The sequence below is a fragment of the Drosophila persimilis genome, unplaced genomic scaffold (genome assembly GCF_003286085.1).
Source record: "Drosophila persimilis strain 14011-0111.01,24,50 unplaced genomic scaffold, DperRS2 tig00000715-arrow-arrow-pilon, whole genome shotgun sequence".
Classification (NCBI taxonomy): domain Eukaryota; kingdom Metazoa; phylum Arthropoda; class Insecta; order Diptera; family Drosophilidae; genus Drosophila; species Drosophila persimilis.
Window position 1 is genome coordinate 295,104 of NW_020825343.1, and position 6,000 is coordinate 301,103.

Consider the following 6,000-nt stretch of genomic DNA (forward strand, 5'->3'; position numbering starts at 1 on the left):
AAGTGTATTTAAATTAATCATGAATCATTTATCAATTATTTGTCGGTGGGGAAGTTGTTAATTGTTCGATTAAACGCTTCGAAATGTTAAACAGAAATCATCCTGGCAGTAGTGATTGTGATTCCTCCCTCTGTTCCACCCTGCTACAGTCACAGTGCCAGTACCGTACAGCTCTGATCATCTCTGATGGCAACATGAAGCCGCCTGGGGACTGCTTATACAGCACGCAGGATGAATAGCTAAGGATTTGGCACGCACCCCCCAGGACTGGTAGACAATGCCACCCAGCCAGATATTCGCTGAATCATTAAATTGCTGCCTGGCATTATCCACAGGCTCCAGACAACAGGAGCAGCAGCAGGAGCAGCAACAAAAAAGAAGGAGGCAAAAATGGCACGTGAAATTAATTTAAATGCTGTGATTGCCGGATTGCTGGATGAATGACATTTGTTGTCGACACAACACGACACCCCTGGACGACTCCCTAGCTTGTTAGCAATTCAATTTGGCCATAATAGATGGCTCTGACAAGGCACTTCGAGTGCCTGAGTGAGAGCTGCCTTCCTACTGCCTGAATCCACTCTCCCAGTACCTAATGCCCTCTAGGCTGTCGTCTTGTTAAGGAGCTTAACCCTGCTGGCTGCGGTTCACCTCAATTTCCAGCTGAAGGCGAGCTAATTAAACGCCTTTGCCACTGTCACTGCTAGTGCTGCTGCTGCTGCCGCTGCCACTGCCACTGCCTTTGCCCAACTAATTAGAGCAGCTGTCACAGATCCCCAGCCAGAACTAGGGCCCAAGAAGCAGGCCAAGGCTTTACAAATAATTCAATTAAATTGCTCACGAACAGAGTAGACAGAAATGAAGAACGACAGCAATAGGAATAGCAATAGCAACAATAGAGATTGCAGCAGCAGCAGCAGCAGCAGCAGCAGCAGCAACAGGGAGCGGGAGAGGGAAGACGCGGGGGAAAAACCACAGACAAAGCAGGCCACAGAAACCGAGGCATTTCCACAGGAAATCCCCGTGTCAGAGTCGAGACGGATAATGCAAATACTCTTGCTTTTTGGAAAAACAACCGCAAAAGCCAAAATGCCAAGTAGAAATTGACAAAGACTTTGGTTTTTGGCGGCTACAGAGAAGAGGATGAGACAGGCAGGTTCTACTGATAGTCGGTGGTGTGTCAAAGGCCGCTGGATATTTCTCCCCGTCAATTGCTACACACCGTATCCTCCGTTTCTCCTCAAGCTGAATATCTCCCACGTAATGGAGAATCGCAATGAAAATTGAATTGAAATCGGGTAAAATACTTTTAAATTGAATTAAACACAAATTTAATTTGAATCGAATGGAATTGGCAATGGAAATGGTTGAAGGCGGAAAAAAATATCACCAATGGGCAATGGGGAATGAGGATTGGGGAATGGGAATCGCATATGAAATCCCTATTCAAAAATGTCAAAAGGAAATCGAAGAGGAAATTGAATTCGTTTCAGCATTTTATTGCATATTCAGCGATGAGCGAAACGATGCATGCAACTTGATTATGTTTCGAGAGGTAAACCCAAGGAGAACACTCCTATGAATCATCAAATTTGGGGTCATTAAATAAATATAGAGATCTAAAGCCAAGAAATAGTACCATACCAAATAGAATTACATAAAAATGGTAGAAAGCTTCAACACTTGGCTGGATACATGTATCTTTAGGGGTCGCCATTGCATCGACACGATTTAAAATTCCTATCAATTTGCAATCCATACACATTGTGGTTTTCTTTCTAAGCTGAAGGATGGTGGGATCTGTAACATGTAGAATGTAGACAGCACTTTAGAAACCGCATTTCTTTTACTTTATTGAAAACAAGTCTTTTGTATTTGTTGATTGGAGTGGCCTGAGAGTATGTGTCGTCCTGTGTTGCAGGGAAGAAGAGAGTTTCGCAGAGTGTAAAGAGGAGCAGATCGAGAGATGGAACAAAGAAGAAACATCGTGCTACTCTGAGATACGTATAGTGGGCGACTAAAGTCTACATACGACCTCTATTAGTGGTATCACAGGCTTGTGAGATTTAATTGTAATTTAGGCAGAAATAAACCAAAAACTGGTAAAATTCAAGAGCATTATTATGAAAGAAAGAGAGAGAAGCCCTCATATATTAAAACAAAACAATTAAAAATAAAAAAATTTTGTTAAATAATAAAAATTAAAATAATGTATAAAACATACTTAGTATTAATAATATAATACAAAATATTAATAATATTAGATCAAAGTTTGAGTGAAACTGAGTTCTAATAAAAATTAAAAAAAAAATAATAATAAGAAGAAACATATTTAATATAAATAAATAAATACATTTGCATACATAGACATATCTAAATATTTAATTAAATTTTGAAATATATTTTGATTTAATTATAAAATAAATTTAGATCAAATATTTGTATATAGTAAAAAAGTTAATTTTTTCTTAACGTTTTCTACTTTGAGAACTAATCTATGGTTAAAAATATATATGTAAATATATAACCTCAAAATTTCTTCTAATAAAAGACTCCATTAAAACCATGTATGTACATGGGTACATATGTATGTACATATACTTATGTGTACGTACTAAGTATTTATGTACATAAAAATACTTACGAGTACCCTTAACTTGAATAATATCCATATTCCTGTAACCAAAACTAATTAAGCGTGCGTTAATGGCTCAGTCCCCAGACATTAGGCCATCAAGTTTATGGCCGAGACCAGACTAGACCCTTAACCAACTCCGGCCGCCTCTTGACGGCTTTTGTTATGCGGCTACAAAGTGCCAGACGACGTGTGACAAAATCGGCAGAAGTGCGAGGCCAGCAACCATTTGTTCGCCCCTGAATGAGTGCCTCCAGAATCGGGATATCTTGGAGCTGGGGACTGGGGTCTTGTGACTCTTTCCTGCTGGCGTCTGCTGGCTCAATTTAATCCTTGGCTGCGCCGAAAATGATGGAGCACGAACAACTTTTTGGCGCCGGCAACGTTTTAATTTGCATTAAAACGCGACGCGACTAGAGTTGCCAAAAACTCGCGTTCGAGCAACTATTAAACTAAACTTACATCTACCCCTTGGGCTATAAGTTTTTCGCTCTCCAGTTTCGTGAGCTTGCATACAAATGGGGCCCATCAGGAGCCACCCAATGCGCACCAACGCGCACCATCCGCACCACTCGCATGGCACCTTAAGGCCTTAATAATGCCAACCATTTTGGCCACAAATCAAAGCGAGTCCGGGGCGCCGAAGGGTCCAACAAGTTGTCGGCTTAGCATGTGGGACCATTTTCTCTCTTGCCCAGCGGGAATCATAAATTTCGTGATAGGCGGGGGGGCTCATACCTCAAGGCTCGAGGCTGATCAGAGATGAAATGATTTATGCATGTTAATATCTGATCAGTCGATGGCAAAAGTTCGATAAAGGAAAGCCCAGAAGCAGCATACTTTCGGCTTTAATATTGGCCAATTCGGAGACTTTTGGCCATTCGACGATGGATTTCCCGAGCACATACACACACACACAAGCCTTTGGCAGAGAGAAGTAAAAGCTTTTCACTGTGCGCGTTCCGCGACCAGTCGAGCCAGAGGCAAAGAGCAGCTGCCACATGCCACATGCCATACTCCACACACACATGGTGCACAGCAGCGCAGCAGCACAGCAGCGTATCAGCACAGCAGCAGACATGCCAGCAGGGCTCTCCCGGATTCCGTGGCCGTGTTCAATGTGGATTGCAGAGGGCCACAAGACTATTTAAAAATTAATACAACTGAAATCCACCATTTTCACGCCAGCTAAGGCAGCTGCAGACAGGGCGGCCCATCCTTCGAGTGAGATAACTGGAGGAAGGGCAAAGAAAAACTGGTGCGGGGCGGGGCGGGGTTGAAGGCAATTGCATTGCCATGAGCTTCTTCGGAGTCTGGGTCTGGTTGTGGCCCACATCGGTTCTTTGGCGTTTTATTTTTGGCTGTCGTTTGCAGTTCGTTTTGCCGCCTCCCGGATCAAAGGCGCACCACAAACCGAACAAAAATAAAAGAATTGGAAGCCCAACTTTTTAATACTTTTAGCCAAAAGCGAACAGAACAGGGTACTGTTCAACGATGAGCGTCCATAAACTTGGCCTTACCGCAGACCGATGATGATGATGACGATGATGAGGCAGAAGGGCTGAATGGAATTTATATGCAGGAAACGCGGAAGCGACCGCGAGTCATGGGCTACCAGTTTTGCATAATGCGAACAAAACCCAACACCAAAGGCAACTTTGGTGTGGAGTATATCCTGTATATGTATGTATTCCGTTTAGTTGCCATCAAAGACCATCAACTGGCGTGCACTTTTAGTTGTTAAACACGAAATTGAGTTGTAGCCATGAAACGCCACCCGCCATAAAACGGTTTTGCCCGCCCAGCGATGGGCAGTTGGCAGGTGGGTGGGTGGCCAATTGGCCCCGGTCCCGGCCCAAAGCATCAAGTTAAGTGAGTGACCAGCCCAGACAAAGCCAACAGCTTGAAGCAGATGGACTGCTTCGTACCCCTTTCTGGCCAATGGTCGAATGGTCGAACGCTTAAAAAGAGATGAAACACTCTGGTATTGGCCTTGACTTTAAGGTGCGCTTTCAAATTCATTTTGATGGTCTTGGCATTTGGCCTTGGCTGAACAAGCAAAAATTGTTTGAGAATTGTTTGCTCGGCCCCGGCCTAAACAAGCAGCCAGCCAGCCAGCCAGCCAGTCGCTTCTTGTATGGAAAAGTCATGAAATTGGCTGTTGCCTTTTTAAATAGTCGTTTCGTTGGTCGGACTAAGTAAAGAGACCATTTGGGGCACCATGCAGCCAGGGCATTGAGCGATGGGTACTGCGCTTTTATAGACTGGAATTTAAAGTCGAAATAAAAGAGAAATTTTAAGAAACAGAAGAAATTTATATTCCATCTATGTACATATGTATATGCAACAAATATTTCAATTCAAATTGTATATGTTAGGAAATGTTTAGTTTTAAAAATCAATTAAGATTAAAGTAAATTTGCGTTTTAAGTAAATAAATATATTTCCAGTAATCGACAGTAATTTGTTTAATTTTGACATGCATAAAAGTTAATTGCTTTAAAGATCAATTTAATGTTTTATTTGATGGAGAATTTACCAATTATTTGCCATGGCTTCCACATTTGCATAAGGCATTGGGATTGGGATTGGGATTGGGTTTGGGCTGAAAAATGAAATCCGTTCAACAGTCAACAGCTGACACATTTGCCGCCAATTAATTAAGCTCATTTATTTGCATTTCATCGTTTGGCTTGGCATGAATTAAAGTTAATTTCCACATACACTTTTATGTGATTTACAATGGGCTTAATATTACAGGATGTTGTGGCACGACACCCACACGCGTTGCCAAAACAACAATTGAAATGCGCCACTGGCGACAAAATGTATTCATAAATATTTTGTTGTTGTTGCTGTTGTTCTTGTTGGGCCACGCACCGGTATTGTATTCTTTTTGTATTTTTCTGTCTTTTTTTCCACTGCGTATTGCAATCAATTTGTGCAGCACGTGACTTCTGCTCGGGGCAGGCCATAGATATTGGCAATCTCACTTCAAGCCTCTTAAGCCTGATGCAGAGATTTATTTTTTAATGATTTCTACACTTCCACCTCCAGCCCCTGCCCCTGCCACTGCCCCTGCCTCTGCTCTGATGCTGCCTGCTGCCAGCTTCTGCTGTTGTTCATTTCCTCGAAGTTTATACTCGGTTTATTTTTTATTTTTTAATTTGTGTGCTGGTCAAAAGTTTTTCAATTTAAAATGTTCTCAAACATTTTACCGACTTGCCGGCTTGGTCCCTGATATTTAATATACAAAACGTTTGCCTTGCCACACACACACCTGCTTCTCCGAGTGCCCGGATGCCATGCGGGTGTGGGTGCGGGTGCAGGTGCAGGTGCGGTTCTGGAAAAAAAAGCCGACGGTC